The sequence below is a fragment of the Perognathus longimembris genome, chromosome 15, assembly GCF_023159225.1.
Source record: "Perognathus longimembris pacificus isolate PPM17 chromosome 15, ASM2315922v1, whole genome shotgun sequence".
Classification (NCBI taxonomy): domain Eukaryota; kingdom Metazoa; phylum Chordata; class Mammalia; order Rodentia; family Heteromyidae; genus Perognathus; species Perognathus longimembris.
In genome coordinates this window covers 15,089,735-15,112,759 of record NC_063175.1, presented here as the reverse complement: position 1 = coordinate 15,112,759, position 23,025 = coordinate 15,089,735, and the positions used below count along the sequence as shown (strand labels likewise).

General features: G+C 37.9%; 1 long non-coding RNA gene across 1 annotated transcript; it reads left to right on the top strand.

Moving 5' to 3' along the window:
- Window positions 1-1,098: 1,098 nt before the first annotated feature.
- Window positions 1,099-22,270, top strand: LOC125364153. The gene is made up of 3 exons (XR_007213425.1): window positions 1,099-1,250; window positions 15,622-15,624; window positions 22,255-22,270. It is a non-coding gene; the product is annotated as an uncharacterized LOC125364153 (long non-coding RNA).
- The last annotated feature ends 755 nt before the right edge of the window (window positions 22,271-23,025 follow it).

Genomic DNA, 23,025 nt, shown 5'->3' with positions numbered 1-23,025 from the left:
GCTCAAATTCGCTCCAATCATCTCAAGAGATAACTGTTATAATGACTCTTGAGGATATGTTTGCCCCCATCCTCATGCCCTTTATGGACTGATAAGGACACAAGGCTTTTACATTTGGGGGCATTATGTCCTAGGTCTGATGAGACAAGATCTTGCTATGAGTCCCACCTGGATTGGAAATCGCAATCCTCTCTTACTCCTTCCTAAATGCTGGGATTACAGATCTACACCACAATTCTTGCGCTGAAGCTAAGACATTCTAATTATAAAATATTTCAGCCTTCTGAATATATACATTTACACATACACACACACACACACACACACACACACACACACACACACTTCAGGCTGCTATCATGAAACACCAAGAACCACATGCCTTACAAACAATCAAAATTTCTTCCTCATGTTCTGGCAGGTTTGATGCGTGGTGGAGGCCACCTTCTCTCTTTAATTTCACAAGTGAAAAGGAATGAAGTGCTATTCTTTAAGAGCACTGGCCCAACTCGGGAGGGTTGACCCCCCTGTGGCCCAGTCAAGGTTCCATTCCAAATATCCTCATGTTGGAGGTTCGATTTTAACAAACAAAATGGGAAGAGAAGGGACACAAAAACATTCACTCTATAACATAAGCTGCACAAAAGACAGCATCAAGGATGAACATTTTCCAACACGTTAATTTAACAATTCTTTAAAATAAAAAAACAAATGAAAACTTCAGTAAAGTGTTGTTTTCAGCTTTCTCTCATCCAATTATCCTCCAGTTTCTTTTTCTTTTTTCAATCAATAAGGCTTAATTTATGTTAGTATCCACAAAAGTGCAAATTTCCCATTAAAACTGGAAAGGTAAATAATTCTTCTCATTCAAATTTAAACAAACTTTCTGATACATATCAACTTTCAAAATTAATTGCAGCTATAATCTTTCTTGTAAATAAACAAAGCGTATTGTATAGGCTCAAGAAAAGCTGTCTAGGTTTTGCTAGGACAAGAAGTTTAGTTGCAGCTGCTAACTTAAGCATTTCTATTGATCTTCATGGAAAAGGGGATAGAAGAGAACATTAAGAGATTATCATAGTGGTTTTATTCAACAGATTTCATGAGTCAACTAGACCTAGAAAAATTCTTTAAAGAAAATAACAAAGCCAATCTACCTAGCATATTCTCACTTGCAAAGAAAAAAGTCTACCAAAAATATTTAATGTTTCATTAACTGTATGAAGCAAAATCATTAAAATAATACAAGAGTAAGAAGTCAGTTTGGGGTGCCTATATATTAGATATGAAACTATTTGATTTGTTCTGTTTAACAGTGCTTTCTGCGCAAGTCAACTGGCCTAATGAGTTGGTTTAGTTTAGATTAGTTTTGCTCCACCCCTCTCCCCTTTTGAGCATCTAACTCCAGGCCTTCCTTCCTGATGTGCCCATAACATGTACCACATTTCATTCCTTCACCACCTTAGTTTTCAGTAACTACCATGATGGGTTTCCTGGGTTTCAGGAAGTATTCTCGATGTCTGAAAGCCTAATATTTCTGTGATTCCCCTTCCTTTCTGCTGCGTCCTCAAGCTCCTTCCTCTCCCACTTAGACTGACTTCTCTGGGCTTCCATAGTTCCCCTGACCTTATTGATGAAGGACACTCCCACTCTCCTGGGGCTTGTGTGGCCTTCTCTGAATGCTTCTAGCTAGGTATTGGCCACACTCGCTGCATTCATTCTCTTGCTTTCAAGGCCAGAGATTCTTTTTTAAACAATATATACTTTTATTATCTTTGAAATGTTCTACAACACAGTTGCTATTCAACAAAGCACTTTATAAACACAGTACGTTTAGATCCACGTCTCCCCTTTTACCATTCTCAACTGTCCCACCCAACCCAACCATTTCCTCTTTTTTTCTGAATCATGTAGGATATACATTGGATTTTTTTTTTTAACTGCATTCTCTACCCCATTCTTCTCTTCGTTCATCTACCCCTCTTCTCCTAGACCTGGCCACATCCTTTTCAAATACTTATTTTCTGGTGTTTATTTTGCTAATATGTGATTTAGCCTTTCTAAGGAACAATGCATATGAGACTCTTTAAAATAGTATTTTGATATGCCAAAACCTCCATGTAGCATATTGTATATACTCACTATATATTTGCTGAGTAACACATTTATCCAAAGATATGTGTCATTGACAGTAATAACTCATGCCAAACAATAAGGATCAAAATAAAAGAAACTAAAAAAGAAACATTATTCTGAACTAATTTACCAGAAACTGAAATTCTCTGTCTACCTACTTATCTATCTATCTCTTATCTATATTTTTATTTATTTAGTGTATCAAGCTAACCCAGATCAGAGTAGAGAGGGAGAAGCAATTGTGAATCTCCAGAAGCATAAACAAACATAAGGAAGTACATTGTTTTGTTTTGTTTTGTTTTGTTTTAAAGGCTATAGAGATAAATTGGTCTTAAATACACTGGCCTTGTGTGGTTGTATGATATACAGCCTGACATTTGAATGGCCCTTTTAAGTAATGTTGTTTATAAAACTAAACATTAATACTAAACTGAGAATTTATAGAACAAGCCACATTAACAGCAAACCTTAACTCTTTTAGAATTTTCAAGATTTAGATTACAGTTTATATAAACATGCACGCAGACACACACACACATACAGTGAAATTTTCAATGATTGTGTATGAAGGAATTTTAAATACAGATTATGTGATTCCTCCTTTGTTACACTTTCTGCTTCCTGCCTTGGTTCTTCATGATTTTTCATTACCATGTGCTTGCTTTGGTCCCCAAAGCCCCCGCCGCTTCCCACAAATCTGGGTTTAACTGAAAGAAACCCAAGCTGTAACCATGACTCGGCTGTGAAGGTGGTTCCTCTGAGCAAATTAAAACCATTGGAATGATGGAGGGTTCCTTTCCATGCCTTCCTGATAGATTTAATCCTGCATATTAATTGTTGCTCTCTTCTGCCCTGTGATTGTTTTCCTGGGCATTTCATTGAGGGTGACTGATGTTCAGATAAATGTTCAGCTTCATATAGAGAAAGCAAGATTAACAGGTATTAGTAAGAACTCCAGGTTACACAAAATTTTTAGATTCACTTAAATATTAACTTGATGCTAGCACATACTATTGCAGATTCAAAAAAGGAAAAATCTGGTAAATAAAATATGAAACTGATAGTCCGGAAAGAAAACCAAACTGTTTTCTTAGGCAGAATTTCTTATGTCTTCCTTTTGGAACATACTGTAACCTATCTTCTCTTTGTAACAAACAGACATGACTTCTCATTCTCCAATTAACACAGCTGAAAAGAAAACAGATATGTTCATTGGCACTGCAAAAATATTGAATGAAAACACAGGACGTTTGTGGTTTTTTTTTTTTTTTAATTCTCTGTTTGTCATTGTTTTGGCAGGACTTGGGTTTGAAGGCCTTGGACTTGCTAAGCATATTAGAACATACGCCATTGCTGACCTTAAAAGCATAGATTTTTAAGTGTCTGATCTGTTGACATCTCATTAACACTAACTTCAAGACATGTCCCAGCCACATCGTGCACAAACCAGAATCTACACAGATGTTTCTTTCACTGGAATTTCACTGTAATATGTAAGTCTGCTAAACAAGTGCTTATTTTTCCTTGATTTTTTTTTTTTTGTATAGTTAAGTACTGGTATAAATAGGCTCAATGTGCTTTGGAATGTGGCAGATCCTAAAAACAGGAAGAAATAAATAAAGTTAATTCAACACATTCACAGAGGGAGGAAAAGATAATTGGTAGATTGATCACTGCAATTATATTTCTGGTTTACCTTACATTATCAGGGTATGGTTTAACTAACAACTTCTGCTTTGCTCAGCTAGTAGTTTATGGAAAATGGCTTTGCTAAACTGGGCTCCGTGGAGTGAGGCAAGTTCGCTTGTGAAACCCAACATCTTCATTAACAAAAGTCCATAATGAAGGCTGAATTTTTGCTGAAAAGAAAATCACCTTTGGTATGATGTTAATCAAAAACCCACTTCTTGATTTCACTTATTTTTTTTTCTGTTCCTTTATACATTAGCCTAAACCTGTAACACATACATTAATTATACCAATTAGTCCCAAATGACTAATCAAGACTTGATTAATTAGGTACAGAACAAATTATATAAATTAGCAAAAACTTTTCCAGTCCCATATACATTAAGCTAATGAATACATCTTATACTTTGAGCACAGCTAAGTAACCTTATTATGTTTTGCTTAGCGTAATAATGTAATTACCTTACATTTCCTTATCCAGTCCAGGTAGCGACAGGGAGAGCAGGCCAGTATTTATAACAGGCAAAGGAGGCATATGGGAAATCCACAGTATGGTTTGGTTACAGTCCCTTACTCTTTTCTCTATTTTTAAATATGTCAGTGTGAAGTAGCTGGACATTCTCTGTACTTCTAATATTATATCCAACAATACCCAATACTTCTGCAGAAAAAACGGTTTTCATAAGCATGACAAGAAAGACTCATCTATTCAACTCCATTTTCCCCCCACTATTGATGGAGATTGTGGAATTGGTTACTTATTTGAGATAATCCCTGTACAGATTTGCTCACTTTCATCACCATTTTTTTTTTTCTGGTGCTAGGCTTAAACTTGTACTTTGACTTGGCTTTTTTGCTCAAGCCTAGAGGTCTACCACAAGAGTCACACCTCAACTTCAGGCTTCTGGTGGTTCATTGGAGATAAGTGCCTCACTGACGTTTTCTGCGTAGGGTAGCTTTGAAACTGATTCCTGGAAGTCCATTTCCAGTGTCAGTAGGATGGAGGGGGCCATCAGTATCCAATTGGACTATGCTATACTTTCTTTAACAAGGAAACATCGTGGAAGGTGGTAGTTGTCGGATTCAAATGGGCAAAACCTGAAAAACTTGGCAAGCTTGTTAAAAGACATATTTCCAGGCTCCCACTCCCAGGATTTCTGATTCATCTTAGGGATGAGGTCCAAAGATTTGCATTATTAACAAGTTCCCAGGGGATGCTTATACTACAGGCCTAAGATGCCTCAATTAGTGTAAAAGTTTAGAGTGTGGCCGCATCAAGTCCAGTCCAGCACTAACTAGCTAGCGTGGGGACTATAATTAGTACCCAAAGTGCCTCAGTTTGCTTGCCAGGAAACTGAGAGGTAATAGCGATTTCCATCATAAAGCTATCTTTGTGGTTAAATAAGTCAGGCAATTAAACATCTAGTCATACAACTTAGTTTAAAGTCTAAATTGTTTATAACGAAGACTGGCCACCAAGTAAGCACTGAATAAATATTGATTGCTACTGCTGTTATTTACAAATGCAAGTCATCCGATGTAACCATGAAGGAATTAATACTAAAGAAAGAAGAAAATGTTTGGGTTTTGTTATACCACAGTTGCCTGAACACTTGAGAAGAGAATCTAAAGAATGCTGAACATCTTTTTCTTCCCCAGCGTGATCTGGATGATTGTAGAAAGGGATGGAATATTCCTACAAGGAAGAAGTATGTGTGAGGCATACTCTTAAAAGCTAAAAGCCTGATTTTTTTCTCTGATAAACCATTGTTTCACAATAGGGATTTAGTAAATATAAGTTACCTGTCTAATATTTGGTAATTCGGTCCTCAACTAAAATTGAGTACATAAAGGTGTGCAAAAATAATGATGGCCTTTGCTCTCCTAGAGTGTAAATTTAAATTTTATTAGTGTAAATCCATGATAGATGGATAGATGATAGCAGATAGAGCATATAAAGGATATAGTCATAATCAGTCAACATGATAAGTTAAATATACAGAACATTTCTCAATTTCTGAGGTAGATAGCTAGATAAAAAGTACGCAATCAGGGTCCACAGAATGACTTTGTTACATATTGAAAAATGTGTGTAGTATATAAGTAAATAGCTCAAGTTTAGAATTGAGGACCATTAGTAACTATATCTGATAAAAAAAAATAACTCCAAGATATAGAAAATTCAAATTTGCAGAGACCTCCATAAATTGACATTAGTTTATTTTACATTAAAAATGAGACTAGAAGCCATTTCCTCACCCCTCTAATCCAAACCACTCAAGCGACTGAGCTGTAAGGATCATGGTTCAAAGTTAGCCCAGGCAGGAAAGTCTGTGAGATACTTTTCTTCCATTAATTACCCGAAACAGGGAAGCAAACCAGTGGCTCAAGTGGTAGAGCTCTGACAAATAGAAAACCTCAGGGGTAGTGCTCAAGCCCTGAGTTCAAGCCCCAGGAGTGGAACCCTAACAACAAAACGTAGAGCTGAGTGGCTGCGAGTGATGGTCCTGGGCTCCTCTGCAGCTGTGGCGTTCTCCAGCCTTTTTAGCCTTCACTGTCACTTTGTGGTAGCATATGGCGGCTCTATTTGAGACAGGAAATGGGGTATTTTGTGATTTCTTCATGGCCTTCACCATAGTACCCTAGTGCTTTCCAAACAGGTTTACCTCTATCATAAGCTAGCATACAATCACCAGATGCCCACAGGTAAGAGAATCTGAGAACATGGAAAATAGAATGAAATACTCATGACTTACTCAGGCTAATCATGGCTCCCTTCCAGAAGAAGGACGTCAGTACAATGTGATGTGTGTTTCATGAATGTTTTGTCTTTAGAGCCTTCTTTACTCAGAAGAAATAAACAGGTTCAGGGAGTTCAACTGGCTTTCCTAGAGTCACTCAGTTTCAGAGTCTAAAACACAAACTCAGTTTGAATGTGAACTTTCCTCCACGGGCTGGGAGGTGGTAGATGGTTGAGGAATGGCGTAGTTGGCAGATGTGTGTCCCTAGAGGCTTAGCCTCTAGTGATGTATCTTGTCCTGCCTCTTCCTGGCACACTTGTCTGCTTCCTGGCTGCTAGGAGGTGAGCAGCCTCCTCTGTAGGTTTCCACAGTGATGATGTTCTGCCTTACCTCAGGGCCAAAGCAATAAACACAGCTAACCTTAGACCTCCTTGACTGTGAGCCCAAACACATCATTCTTCTCATTTCAGTTGTTCCTCTCAGATATTTGTCACAGCAATAAAAATCTAACCATACCTCCTTGCTTTTGTTTTTGTTTTCGTATTTATCTCATCTAAGAGAATGTCAGCACCAATTTTTGTTTAATGGAAAAGACTATTTTTTGGCATACACTCCCAGTCTAATGTTGTTTCACCTCATAACCTCAAAGTCCAAGAGCAATGAAGTAATGTTCCTGCCCTTCAACTTCCTTTTTAACAACTCCTGTGCCACCCAGGGTTCACATAATTGTGCTGCAATCGTAGGCTTATGTCTTTTCTTCATTTTCAAATAGTTTTCGTGTCTGGCTTATTAGATATCTTGCCATATTTGCCACTTCCTCTACTATGTTATTAGTTCCTTGTTTACCCTGATAACCAGCACATATAAAAGAGGGTGATTAAGGAAAACTGGGTACGGAGAAAGGAATAAAAGTCAGAGTGACTTCTGGTGTCACAAGTCAGCAGGAAACAGGATAGATGAAGAATCAGATGCTCTGAGGATAACTGCTAAGAACACGTCCATTGCTACTCTGTTTTTCTGACAAAGGTAATAGAACCTAAAACAAAGCAATGTAGTGAGCTCACATGGGAATCATTAAATGAAAAGATGGCAATACCAAAAAAACGGCCCTGGGTCTTTCAAAAGAGCAGATCATGAACTAATAGTCCCTTTCTCTACAGTTACAGAGAAAAATTACTTGCTGTTTTATTTAGACAAAGGAAGTATTAAAAGGCAGAGAGATGAAAAAAGAAGGAATATAGCTTAGTAATTACAGGAGAAGAGGATGAGAGGATGCAAATTAATAAAGTTCTTAACATTGGAGAATCCCAGTGTGCAAAAATTGTGTGTAAAAAGACAATCCCTATAAAGGAAAAAATATTATGAAATAATTCACATAACTATCCATTGTAGAGTAATAGATAGATTATGGAATATCAAAAATTGATAGAATACTCAGCTATTAGAAAAAGCATGGATCTATGTGTCCATTCGTATGCACTGAACTGTGAGGTTTTGGATCCTTTGACTTCTCATGCTGTCTTATATGTTAGGCATTATCACTGATTTTATTTTAGAGATGATGGAGAGAAGGCACGGGAACACACTGTAACGTGTTCTAAACGCACAGCTCATAACCAGATGAACAATGATTCCAAGCCAGGAGGTTTTGAATCAAAGCCTTGAGCTGTAGTCAAAGCAAGGTGTGCAGAACATACCTTTTGTAAAATTAACAAGTCACCAAAGGGTCTGTGTGCTAATGTCCCCACTTTCACAAATGCATTTGTAGAGCTACTACAAGGAGTGAATGAGTAGAAAGAAACCAAAAGTTAGGGAAGAAAGTGAGGCCATCTACAATTGCTGCCAAAACTCCAGAGAGATGCTTTCGTGTGGAACTCTAGGAACTCCTTTGATGATCTAAAATGCCCCTTCATGTGGTAAATGAAGATCATTTTGTATCCATTGATCTGCTTGACTCTAGATTAGCTGGATTAGAAAGTCAAACCTAATTAATCCACATTGGTTTTGTGGGGGGGGGGGGGGGGCGGTGTACACCGAGGCTTGAACTCAGGGTCTAGGTGATGTTCCTTAGCTTTTTCGCTCAACATTGGCACTTGAGCGTTTGAGCCACAGCTACGCTGGCAGCTTCTGGCTGTTTACAGTCACTAGAATTGTAGAGATGAGCCACCAGAACACCAGGCCCGGCTGACTGTTTATTAGCCACCTTCACCCCAGCCACATAACAATTTTAAGGTTTAAATACTGCTTATGTCTAAGCCAAACTTATGGCATTAATTATCACCCAAGTGCAGAATCGGAATTTAAAGCTTATTCAACTTAATGAAGTACATATGTGAACATGTATCTGATATGACCCACCTACCTATCTAATACGTACTTTTTAATTGTATTGTAAAGGTGATGTATACAGGGGTTACAGTTACATAAGTCAGGTAATGAGTTTATTTCTTTTTGAGTAGTGTTATTCTCTCCCTCATTCTCTCACAGCTTTCCACCCACCCCCCCAACCCCTCCACCCCCTCTCTTCCCATTGTATCATTCATTTCCAAAATAGTATCTAGTGGGTTTCACTGCTGAATTCATTCACTCTTTGTCCTATCTAATATAAATATATGATATAAATATGTTTGTTACTTTTTTATTATCTTTATTTCTTGTCCAAAGGAGTTGCCGTATAACAAATCCATTTGTGAGTGCAAAATATTTGATCAATGTTGCCACTTTCAGCTTCTTACTCAGCCCTTCCCGGCGTGCCCTTTGCACGTTTTACAGGTCAGATGGGCCATACAAATAAATGACATTCTGTGGAGCAAGATCTTTCTCCTCCCTGTGGTGTGCTGGTGTGAGCTCACAGATGAAAGTTCCAAGGTCAGTAGCACATTTAGCAACTTCTCCGCTAGGAAGGCCAGCTGGAAATAATGACCCTCACATGAGACTCTTACCTATTTCTGTCCGTGGGACATGGAGACAAAGAAATGAAAGCCGTTGTAAGGCTTAGGTTGCTCATGATGTTTTTTTTTTTCTTTCCATGTTTCATGATTCTCTGCATGATTTATCTGTGCCTGTAAATTCTGAAGTAATTCATTAATTTTAGAAAAAAGATTGGGACTCCTTGGTAGGAGAGAGCCTTACAGTAGAAGAAAACATATCCATTAATATATTTGGGAATTGGTTCCATCTCCCAAGAGCTTCCTATCAACTTGGATTACAGTGTAACCCTCACTGAGGTTCACTAAGATAGAATGAAATATTACACTACACCCCCTCCCAGTGAAATCTGAGACCCATGGGCAAGAGGCACATATGTGTGTGCTCATGTGTCACAGGACATTGATCTTAATTTTTTCACAAAATATTGTAAAGCTTAAAAAAGGAATGTAAAATTGGCAGCAAAGAAAAAAGGTTAGCGGGGTAAGGGACTGAATAGAAATGTAACTTTGAGAATCACCATGTCTGCTATGAACACCAGTCACTCCAGGTCCAAGAGCTCCATATCTGTGGTTCCAGAATATCCTGTCACATGAGGGGAACAAAATAAAACTTGCCGTATTGAAGAAGGGAATTTTGAAATGCAAACATAAACTAGCTAGCAAACACACTATCTTCTTCATTAGGAAGAAAATGTCAACAAGGCTTTGGGAAAGTCACGTGACAATTGACAAATGATGAGGGGACAGGCACAGGTGTCTGGACTCCAGCAGAGGAGCTTACTGCAACTCTACATTGAGTACCAGCCCAAGTGGAATTTATGATGGTAAAACATGGATTTCGATTTTAAAGAAAGTGGGAGCTCTTTTCCTTGCATTTCAGAGCTTCTAGCTTCTTGACTAGAAGATGAAGTTAGTATTAGTGATGATAATATGCAGCACTTTTTGAAAGCTTGGAGCCCAACGTTGCCCCTCTTCTGTATATTACCATGCATATGTAATGTGAGGAGTCTCATGAGAGGAAACCCTTATTGTTCCCAATGCATGGATTTTAAGAATTAGGTATAAGAATATTTGATAACCTCTGTTGGCCTTTCTAAGTTCCTAAATTCATCTCCGTGGGTAGAACCTAAACAATACCCCTTCCCACAGATGAGCTCATTGAACTTGACACTGCAAGGTAAGTGCATTTTTTGTGCACATTTTACAGAGAGAAAAAAGCCACAAAATGCTGTAAACGTGGCAAAAACATTCCCCATAGACTCCTCTCCCGTGGCGCGTGGGGTGCAGTCTGTTACACCATTCCCATCTCTTCCAGAAGAGCATAAAGGCACAGAGGAGCCACACAGCTTGTCCCAGATCACACAGTAAGAGAGTGGGGTAATCTGAACCCAGGGTCAGTGTCCCTGAGCCTTTACTCTCTACTGCCTCTCCTGTGTGGCAAGGAGCGACAATATTATGAATCTCCTCATACATTCCAGATCCACAGACCATTCCAAAACATGAAAATATTATGGAACACATGTAATGATGGTTGGATAGAAAACTATCCTGTAAAGTCCAATGGGGTCTAAAGCACCGTCAGTGAGTAGTTAAAGAAACATCCATGGTTGATGAAGGCAGCAACACCGAGTTCTGGGCCTGTGGCTGGGTTTTCTGAAACAAGTGCCTGCACTGGAAGATGCTGCAAAAAGAGGTCTCCATCCTTAAATAAATGTACGTCTGGGAACACAGCACACTGCTTGCTACAGCTAGCACACTGTAGAGGCTGCAATTTGAGGAAGCACCTGAACATCTTTAAGAAATCCATAGGAGACAAGTCTACTAATCCTATAAAGCCTTTGTTAACCAAGTGTAACCAGAAAAACAAAATTCCCTAATATACAACATAAACATTCCACCTAAGAGTCCCCTGGTAGATAGGAGTCTACGGCTCTACACCATGCTTACCTTCAGTCCTTGCCTCAGTTTAAGGCCATTTCCACACCTCCCTGCTACTCCATTGACTTCATTTTTCCCATGATTCTCACTAAAAGGTTTCAGCATTGTGAGTCGTTTTCTCAAGGGGGAGATGTCATAGTAAGAGAAAGTTAATCAAATCAATACCACCGATGCAAAAGAAAAATGCTCCCTAGGCAAGAGAGTGAATGCTGCCCATCTCTAATGGAGATCTCATTGCTTCAAGGATTCTGAGGCTGCCACCCGCATTCTGCTCACTGAGCTGTTGACGAGAACCTATCACCTCAATGTTCTTTGCCTTTCTCTTGACATAAAACTATCAGTGGTTCTGTAGAAAATTAATTGCTGCTTCTTTTTATTTGTTTTTTTTGAGGCATCCTCTGTTCCTTATTTATATGTTACTATATATAATGCATTATTATATTATATATTGTTATATTATCTGTTCTTCTCAGTTCTGTAGAAGCCATTTACATGTCTTCCTTCTCAGCCAGACTCCAACCTCTCCAAGGTAGAGCTTTTCCCTTGTTCTTCACTGTTTCAACTTTATAACTGTTAACCAATAGAAACTCAAGTTTCTATAAGTTGATTTGATAAGGAAATGATAGCTGATGAAACAAGGCCTACAGCACACCTTCTACAAATGGCCATCAGTTGTAACTCCCTGCCGATGACTTTTATCTTTAAGAATGAGAACTGCCATCTCAACAATTACTCAGTATCCTCAAACAGATCCTAACAATAACATCACTTCTATAACTCCATAATAGTTGAAGTCTTCTCAACTATTATGGCCTGGTAATCCTTGAACCATGTTACCCTAAAACTGCTGGAGATTACAGGCTAGAGCCACCACACCCAGCTTTTTTTTTTCATTCTTGTCTCACTGTTTCTTTGAGCTATATGATCCTTTGGTGCTCAAAGAAATCCTGAAACATCACTGTAAATATTCTTTAATTTTTTTCTCTTTACAGAAAGGAAAGGAAATAATTTTATTTCGAGGTATTTTAGTAAAAGCTATAAGAATTTGCAAGAAAACTGACCCTCAAAATAAACTGGTGGTGGCGCTGGGTTGAGCGTGAGGAGGAAGAGACTCATGTCTCCTTCAGAGTGAATCTGACTTGCTCTATGTCATCAAGGACAAACAAGGTGGAAGAGAACAAAAGGCAAAGACCAAGGTGCTTAGTGACAAGATTAATGACGTTAATAAAATTGATGGAGGCCTGTGGGCATGAAGAAATTGTAATAGCTCACATCAAGTACAAGGATGTAAATATCCAACAAATAATCACTGCCTTGGTCTCATAACCACCATGGAGCCACAACACAAAAGCAGGGAAATTATTTTCTCTTTAAAGATTCTGTAATTTGACAATTAAGGAAAGAAGAACATAAAAGGATGATTCCTTCATATCATTTCCCTCCCAAACTACATATATTCATTCAGGGCTTAGGGAGAAAGATTTTTATTCACTTGACGTTTTCTGTATATCATACACATTGGGCTATTTCAGGGGTTACTTCCATCTGTTTCAATGTCCCTTATTTAAGTGCTCTTTTCTCCCTGGAGTGGGGCTTCTTTATTGCACCGGCTTGCAACCCCAGGCTTATGTCTGTCATTATATTTAACTGCAAGTGGTAAATCTGTGTGTGTGTGTGTGTGTGTGTGTGTGTGTGTGTGTTAGAACAACTTTTACTAAGGAGGAATTGTCTACAGTGTTACGTAGGGGGCCCTTCCAGCTCCGTCTCTTACTGCACTCCTGGCCAATTCCCTCACTTTCTCATTTCCTTCTTAGTTGCTGCACTCAGACCAAAGCACCAAGCAGAGCTAGCATGACTTGGTGAGTTTATTCCTGCCAGAAAGCAGAGTGACATTGCTCACTTTGGAAAGGTAAATCAACTTCACAAAATGTACCATCACTTAATAAGAGTCTATATTTATTGAGCACTAATTATGGGCCAGCCACTGCACTGAGTGATTTACAAACATTATTTCATTAAACTAGTGCTACAGCTTTATGAATTAGGTAATTTTATTATTCCCCAGCTTACAAATGATGTAACTAAGATTTACAGAGGTTATGTAACATTCTCAAGGTCGCAGAGCTAGGAAGCAGATGAGGCAAGTTTATAATCCATCTCTCTCTTGCTCTTAGGCTTTGCCTTTATATTAATGTACTACGAAACCGGACACATTAGTGCAGGAAGAAAGAGAAAGGACTGTATAGATAATACTAGTTTTTTGTTGTTGTTTTTTAAATGATCCAGTTATTTGCTAAAATTGCATGACATGTGAATCATTTCTAAAACTTGGTATTAAGGTCAGAAGTTCTCCTAATTTCTTGAGATCTGTCCCCACAGCACCGTGGCCTGTGACAGTTCAGGGAAAAGAATCTACACTCCATAAGATGTGAGCAACTGCAAAGCTAGTGCCCTCATTATTTGTCCGTGTGTCCTCACTTAGCTTCCCAGGTCGCACTTACCAAATATTAATAGGCTCTTGGAGTGTAATTATCCTCCCCTAGCTGGGCAGTGTTGGTACACACCTGTAACCTTAGCTACTCCAGGGGCTGGGATCCGAAGATCACAAATCTCTATCCAGAAGACTCTTAACTCCCATCAACCAGCCAAAAAAAAAAAAAAAAGTGGAAGTGTAGCTCAATTGGTGGAGCTCTAGCTTCTGAAGAAAAAAAGGCAAACAAGAACCTCTGAGTTCAAGTCCCATTACTGGCAAGAAAGAAAGAAGAAGAAATGAACAAACAAGCACAGGAAAGAAAGAAGGAAAAAATATCTGCTCCCCAAATCCTGCTAGCACCTCTATATTTCTTTTTCTCGGAACCTCTCTTTTTCTGGGGGAAAATTCAGAGGTCCTGATGGTCTTGAACTCCTTCTCTATGTCCCATTTAAATGCTTTTTTTCCACACTTGCTAATGAATTTAAGTCTCTAAGTGCATTTTAAGAGGGAACTATTTAAATACATTATGCATACAAACACACACATACACATATTCAATAGACTTTGCTGCTATTTTGGGAATCAAAAATGGATTTTCAGCACATCAAGATTCCCACCCTTGACACTCACTCGTGATAAATTAGATGCCATTTCTTATTTTGGACAGGAAATTATTATTGATTAGATATACGTCAACACATGTTGTGAGACATGATAGCATGGTATTTAAGAGAACATATCCTTTAATGCTAGGCACCAGTGGCTCATGCCTGTAATCCTAGCTACTAAGGAAGCTGAGATCTGACAGTCATAGTTTGAAGCCAGCCCAGGCAGGAAAGTCTGTGAAACCTTTATCTCCAATTAACCAGAAAAAAGGCAGAAGTGAAGCTGTGGCTCAAGTGGTACAATGTTAGTCCTGAGCAAAAAATGTCAGGGACAGTATCTAGAACCTGAGTTTAAATGCTAATACTCAAATACTCTCTCTATCTCTGTCTCTGTCTGTCTCTCTGTCTCTCTGCCTTTCTGTCTCTCTCTCTCTCTCTCACACACACACACACAAACACACACACACACATACACACACACATACATCTAGGAGATTTTTAAAGCTGGACAAGAAACCTTTTGCATAGATCCATAAATATAAGTGTTCATCATAAGCTTGCAATTTATACTCTGAATGTTATATCTAGCATTATTCAAGGAAAGCAAAATTATAGAAGTACATTCTATAAAAATTCACCCAAGGAAAGAAAGGGATAAAATAGAAACTAGTGGCCAGGTTCTGGTTTCCACACCTGTCATACCAGCAACTTAGTTGCTGAGATCTGTGGTTCACAGTTCAAAGCCTCCCAGGACACGAAAGTACATGAGAATCCTATCTCCAACTAACCACCAAAAAGTCAGAAGTGAAGCTATGGCTTAAGTAGTAGAGCATCTGATTTGAAAGAAAACACCAATAAACACCGTGCAGGCCCTGAGTTAAGAAACACTGCACAGGCACTGAGTTAAAGTCGTAGTACCAACACACAATAAAAAAAAAAAAAAGAAAAAGAAATCAACTTCAAGTTTTTATTATAGTAATTGTAGTAGGAGATGATTTGACAAGAGGAATTAGTTTTCACCATGGAGGAGTTCAGCAACTGCAAGAACTCCTGTGTTCTTGTATTTTGAATTGCAAAAATAATACTGCTAGCTGTAGTGCGTTCCCCAGGTTGTCATGACAACAAAATTAGATACAATAATGAAAACATGCTGTCAACTGTAAATCACTATCTACTTCCAGTGGTTATGGTTTCATTAAGCCTTTATATTTGTTAGGAACAACTTTGCGCCAAGCAATGTGAAATGTCATAGTACTTCCTAATTCCCAGGCCGTGATTCTTGTAACAGACCTGTTACACGGATAAAATGACTGATTATCTATCAAAAGATTGTAAGTTTTACAGTGTCTAAATACAGACACAGAACATATTCCTTCCAAAGCTGTACATGGAGCGAGTAACTTTTAACAATTAGAGAAGAGCACATGATCACATTAAATAACATTATTAATCAATTAAAGTGACTCTACCTATTGTGACAAATATTAGCAACTCAACTTTTGAATCAATGAGATTTATTTTTCACTCATTTAACAACTCAGGGTAGATGTTGCTGGGCAGGGAGCAGTGACACCCCAGTAGCGATTTAGACTCCCAAGTTCCCTCTACACTGTAGTTGGGCCTTCTCTTTGGGCCTGGGATTGCATTATTCCGAGGAAGAGGAAAAAACCACAAAACAAACTTCATTTTCAGAACGTTTCAGTTGTACGTGATAGCAGGTGCCTTTCATATCAGCTACTCAGGATACTGAGACAAAGAGGAAGATTGTTTGAAGCAGAACATCAGAAATTCAGGCCTGATCTTGGGTACTCTGGAAGATGAGATCTAAAGGATCACAGTAGGAATCCAGACCAGGTAGAAAAGTCTATGAGAGTCTATCTCCAAAATAACTGACAAAAAGTAGGGCTGGAAGTCTGGCTTAAGTAATATAGCATCAGTTGAACAAACAAACGAAAGAAGTTCAAGCACAAAGCTTAGTACCATCAGAAATGGGAAAGAAAAAGAGGAGTGGGGAAGGGAGGGGAGGGAAAGAAAGAGAGAGAGAGGAAAGGAAAAGAGATGATTTTTTTTTCTAGGTAGTGATTTGACCACATTTCTTATCAGAAGGTTGGTAGTTAGTAAATGTAATACCGGAATGCACCCCACAATACAAAACAATATTGAAACACCTCTACAGTATAGAAGGGGAAACAAGCATATTAGCCAATAGCTCCTAGGGTATATAAAAAATGATAGGAATTGTAATTTCCTGAAGAAAAATTCTTAGCCTTGTTGGCTTTTAGCTTTTAAATTTTTTCTGACAAACCAGACAATGGTGGTTCATGCCTGTAATTCTAACTACTCAGGAGACTGAGGTCTAAGGATAACAGCTGAAAGCCAGTCAAGGCATGAAAGTCCAGGAGACTCTTATGTCCTATAAACTACTCAGAAAAATCCAGAAGTGGAGCTGTGGCTCAAATGGTAGAGTGCTAACCTTGAGCAAAAGAAGGTCTTAGACAGCACCCAGACCTTGACTTCAAGCTCCAGGACTGACACACACACACACACACACACACACACACACACACACCTACACACACACACACCACACATACAAATAACTAATATTATAGAAAAAAGTTCAGTACCTGTATTATGTTATATAAAACTCATATTAATGGCTAGAAAAAAATCCCTGTAATTAAGCAGCATGATATTCCTGCACTGAAACAAATTAGTATTCAATATTCATATTCAAATGTAACAATAATAAAATTTATAAAATAGTAATATATAAATTATCTCATGTAAGTGGAATTGGCCCACAGAGTATACATCCAAAAACATGCAGTAGTTAATGGACCTCAAGCCAATGGTCATCTCAAGTGAGTCCACAGTTCTGATTCCACAGGACTGTAAGGGAAAGACTTCAGTGCTCAAGCAGCCCGCATAGGAATTCTCACCAAGGGAATTCAATCCCATCTGCCGGGCTAAGGACCATGTGGTTTTGCTCCTGAATGAGCTGTTCGGATCTTTTTTTTGGAGTTTACAAATATGAAAATATGAGGCCAAGGGACAGAATAAATATTTGGCCATTTGTTACAAACCAAGTACAGTTGTACCACGACATTTTTCTCTCTACTTACATGGATGAAGTGACACTTGGAAATGGACCATCCAAATTTCACTTATGAGTAGAATGCATGAGTAGAATGTCACCTCTTCCATCATTATCCCACTTTCTCAATCCTTTCCATATCCTCAAGTTACATGGTTCCATTTTCCGATATGTACATTGAATACTGTGACTGTATTTGCCCACCCTTTTTCTCTCCATTTGCCCACACCCTGCCTTTTTATTACCCCCTCTACTCCAGAACAAAATAGGTTCCACTACTGGAATCTTTCCCTGGCTATATCATATTTTAGTAAACTTATTTGTGCATATAAGCATATATAAGTCTTCATGTGTGTATATAATATAGGTCCAATTTCCACAAGAGAGGAAACCATACCATTTTGATTTTTCTTTACATCTAAAATAAGAGATAATTCATGAATTTCATGTGGCTCTTTTAGCAAGGCACCCCCAAACATTTGATTTCACCCAGGACATTTTCCAGCACTAAGGATTTTTTGAGCCATATGAAATGAAGATGAAAATGTACAAATATATCATTTTTCTGATACATCTAATCACTATGATAAACTAATCACTAGGAGTTTTAATCTCTAGTAATTCCAGATCAACAATGGCTAAATCTGGTTGTGTGAACTTGATGATGATTTTCTTCATTGACTATTTTTTTTCAAATATAGGTCAATTAACTTTCTCAGGATTCAGGGTATGTTTTCCTGTCTCCCAGATTCTAACAAAAGCACTAACCGCAGGCAATTTTGAAAATGCTTTGTTGGATGATAATGAGACTTTGAACAGTTCATACAGAAACCTGATATTTATTTAAATAGCATCATGAAACTAATAGATTGCAATATTCATCTCATGACAGACAACAGACTGGTTGAAAATGCTATAAAACCTAAAAATAATGCATTTTAATTTTCCTAACAGCTTGAAGCAAAATGGGATGTTTTTAAAATTAAAACCATACAGAGCTTTGACTTGTAAGGTCTTAATTCAAATAGTGGAACTATTTGAGCTAGTTTTTCCATATTAAATCCAACCCATTAGCCCAAATATTTTGTGACGTAAAAAAAAAAACAGATGACAGTTTGTACAATCTTTCCTCAATGTTATAAAACTCTTTATTAGAGTAGTAATGATTTTCTTTTAAGATAAGATGCCTCTTATAAGTGAAGATGTTTAATGTATCTGCCTATTTCCTCACCAATAAAACCAGGAGGTTGAGGCTTACTTATATCAAGAATCCATTTTTAGTCTAATTCTTTCAGGTTATTTAAATACAATTAAGTGAGGACTGGAAGTATATCTTAACACAAAGAGCTTATGTATTGGAAATCAAACGTTGTAGATTGGAGGAGGCCAACTAGGGAATCCACAGAGGTCAACATGACCTGAATTTGAACCCTTGGATACTGAAATGCTCTCAGATATTGCATGGCATCTGACTGTAAAATCAGAGTCTAGTTCAAGTGTTGAGCAATAGCTGGTTAATCTTAGATCAATTTCTTAGGCTTCATTCATATCACAGTTTGTGTCTTTACAAAACAACTTATACCAGTAGTTATCAGGCTATGAAAGTTATGTAAAAACATACATGAAAAGAAAGCACTTAGCAAAGTACCTTTGGGTACTGAGGTCTGAACACAAGGCCTTGCACTTCCTTGGCTGGTGTTCTACTGCTTCAGCTACCCTTCCAGTCCTTGGTCATTTTGGAAAAAGAATCTGGCAAACTTTTCTGCATGTGCTAGCCTTAAACCTCCAAATCTTCTCCTCCTGAGCTAGGATATGGGCATTCACCTTCACCTTTTAATTATTTCTTGCTTGTTTTATAATGTCCCCGTAATTTTTTTTTAATTTTAAAGTAGTGTGTGTGTGTGTATGTGTGTGTGTGTGTGATAATGGGTTGAACACATGGCCCTATGCTTGCTGTGCAAGCTCTCTACAGCTTAAACCATTTTTGCAGCCCTGTTTTGCCTTAGTTATTTTTCAGGTAATCCCAGCCAGTCTCAGACCATGATCCTCATAGCTCTACCTCCTGAACAGCTGAGATCACATGTGTGATTCAATACACTCAACCTTGTTGGTCATTTCCATGAAGAGTCTTTCTAATAGTGTACTGGATTAACAAATGAAAAAATAAATGATTATCAAAGCCCAGGTGTCACTTTAAATCTATTAATGCTTCTATTTTGAATAGTTACAGCCATATACATGTGTAGAAAATCTGTATTCATTAAGTAAATAAAATGTTGCCAAACATATCAAGGAATTCATCATCAATTAAAGCTAACAAGAATAAAAATACAATTTCTTACCAAAGAACAAAAGTGATATAAAATTAGAGCCCAACACTCAAAGTCACCATAGAAAATCCTGCAACTCATGGAGACTGAGCAACACATTGCTGAACCACCAGTGGGCCATCGAAGAAATCAGAACAGAAATTCAAATGTTGAGGATACTCAACCAAAACGAGCACACAAAGTACCAGCTCCTTTGGGACACAGCAAAGGCAGTGCTCAGAGGAAAATTTGTAGCACTGAGCACCTACATCAACAAACTGGAGAAATCTCAATCCAACAATTTAATGATGCACTTTAAGCTCCTTGAGAAAGAGCAACAAGCCAAACCCCAAGCCAATAGATGGAAGCAAGTGATTAAAATTAAATCAGAATTAAATGCCTTGGAGTCCCCCCTCCCAAATAAAAACCATAGAAAGAATCAACAAAACAAAGAGATGGTTCTTTGAAAAAAACTTAACAAAATGGACAGACCCCTAGCAAATCTGATCAGAAAACGAAACCAACACACCCAAAAAACAAAATCAGAGATGGGACTAGAACCATCACCACAAAAACAATGAAGATTTAGAAAAGAATAAGGGAATGTTTTGTGAACCTATATGCTAATAAACTTGAGAATCTGAAAAAAAAAAGGACAAATTGCTAGCAAAAATTGATATGCTCAAACTTAACCAAGAAAATTTAAACCTACTAAACAGATCCATAAGCAACAATGAAATAGAAACTGCAACAAGAGATCTCCCATCCAAGAAAAGCCCAGTTACAGATGGATTCAGGTCCAGTGGAATTCTACAATGTCTTCAAAACAGACCTCACACTAACACTCCTCAAACTCTTCAATGAAATTGAAAGTGAAAGTTCGCTACCAAATACATTCTGTGATGCCAGTATAACCCTCACCCCAAAACCAGATAGAGACTCATCAAATATAGAGAACTTTAGACCTATTTCTTTGATAAACATCAATGCAAAACTTCTCAACAAAATTCTAGCCAATCGACTTCAATAAGTCATCAAAAAATCATATCCTATGACCAAACTGCATTCATTCCAGGTATTCAAAGCTGGTTCAATACATGCAAGTCAATCAATGAAATCCACCACATCAATCAGAGCAAGGTCAAGAAACACATGATTATTCCGTTAGACACAGAAAAGGCATTTGAAAAAAATCCAACACCCATTTCTGATGAAAGCTTTGGAGAAACTAAGATTCCAGGGAACACTCATGAATATAATAAAGGCTGTGTTTGACAAACCTACAGCTACTAATATACTTAATGGTGAAAAGGTAAAGCTATTTCCTTTAAATTCATGATCAAGATAAGGATGTCCGCTCTCTCCACTCCTCTTCAACATAGTACTAGAATTCCTAGAACAATAAGGCAAAAGGCAAATATAAAGGAGATCCAAATAGGGAAAGACGAAGTAAAACATTCTCTCTTTGCCGACGACATGATCCTGTATTTAAAGAACCCCATATACTCTACTCTCAAGTTACTTGAGCTGATCCAAAGCTTTGATATAAGATGAATCCTCAAAAATCAATGGCTTTTCTATATGCCAACAATGCAAATAGTGAGGATGAAATAAAAAAAAACAACACCTTTTGCAATAGCCTCAAAAAACATAAAATACTTAGGAATGACCTTAACCAAAGAAGTGAAAGACCTCTACAGTGAGAAATTTAAAAATCTGAAAGAGGAAATTAAAGCAGAACTAATGAAATGGAAAAAACCTCCCATGCTCCTGGATAGGGAGGATTAACATTGTGAAAATGGCAATATGATAGCTGAAGGCTATCTACAAATTTAATGGAATACCCATTAATATCCCAACACAATTCTTTACTGAAATAGAGGAAGCAATCCAGAAATTCATATGGATCAACAAAAGACCCCTCATAGCAAAAACAATCCTAAGTCGTGAGAACAGTGCTTCAAGCTGTCTTACAAAGCTATAGCAATAAAAACAGCTTGGTATTGGCACAAGAACAGGCCTGAGGACCAATGGAATGGAACTGAAGACGCAGATATAAATCTGCTGATCTATAGCTACTTAATCTTTGATAAAGGAGCTTTAAAAAGATAGGATGGCAGAAAGACAGCCTCTTCAACAAATGGTGTTGGCAAACTGATTCAACATCTGTAGCAAACTAAAACTAGATCCTTATAAATCATCCTGAACCAGAATCATTTCCAAATGGATCAAAGACCTCGAGGTAAAATCAGAAACCCTGAAAACATTGCAAGAAGGAATAGGAGAAACACTTGGGCTCCTTGGCACAGGATGAAATTTCCTTAATAAAGGCCCAGAAACACAACAAATCAAAGAAAGGTTGGACAAATAACATTGCAGGAAACCACAGGGCTTCTGCAGGGCAAAGGACATAGTTTACAAGATAAATAGAAAGCCCACAGACAAAGGCCTAATGTCTAAATATACATAGAACTCACTTAAATTCCTCCAAAACAAATCCTCAAAGAACCAACTTCCCCCTCAACATATGAGCTAATGAGAAAAAGACTTCTCTGAAGAGGAAATGATAATGGCCAAGAGACATATGAAGAAGTGCTCAACATCATTGGCCATAAAAGAAATGCAAATCAAAACAACACTGAGATCCCACCTCACCCCAGTAAGAATGTCCATTATCAAGGAAACTAATAATAACAGATGCTGGAGGGGACGTGGCCAAAAGGGAACCCTACTACACTGTTGGTGGGAAAGTGAACTTATTCAACCACTCTGGCAAGCAGTATGGAGATTCCTCAGAAGGCTAAACATAGAGCTCCCCTATGACCCAGCAGCCCCACTTTTGGGCATCAGCCCAAACGATTCCAAGGAAGAACACTCTAAAGCCACCAGTACAATTGTGTTCATCACAGCACAATTTGTCATAGCTAAAATATGGAACCAACCCAGATCCAGATGAGTGGATCAAGAAAATATGGCACATAACACAATGGAATTATATGCCATTATCAGAAAAAATGATATTGCCCCATTCCTAAGGAAATGGAAGGATTTGGAAAAAATTATACTAAGTCAAATGAGCCAGACCCAAAGAAACATAGACTCTATGA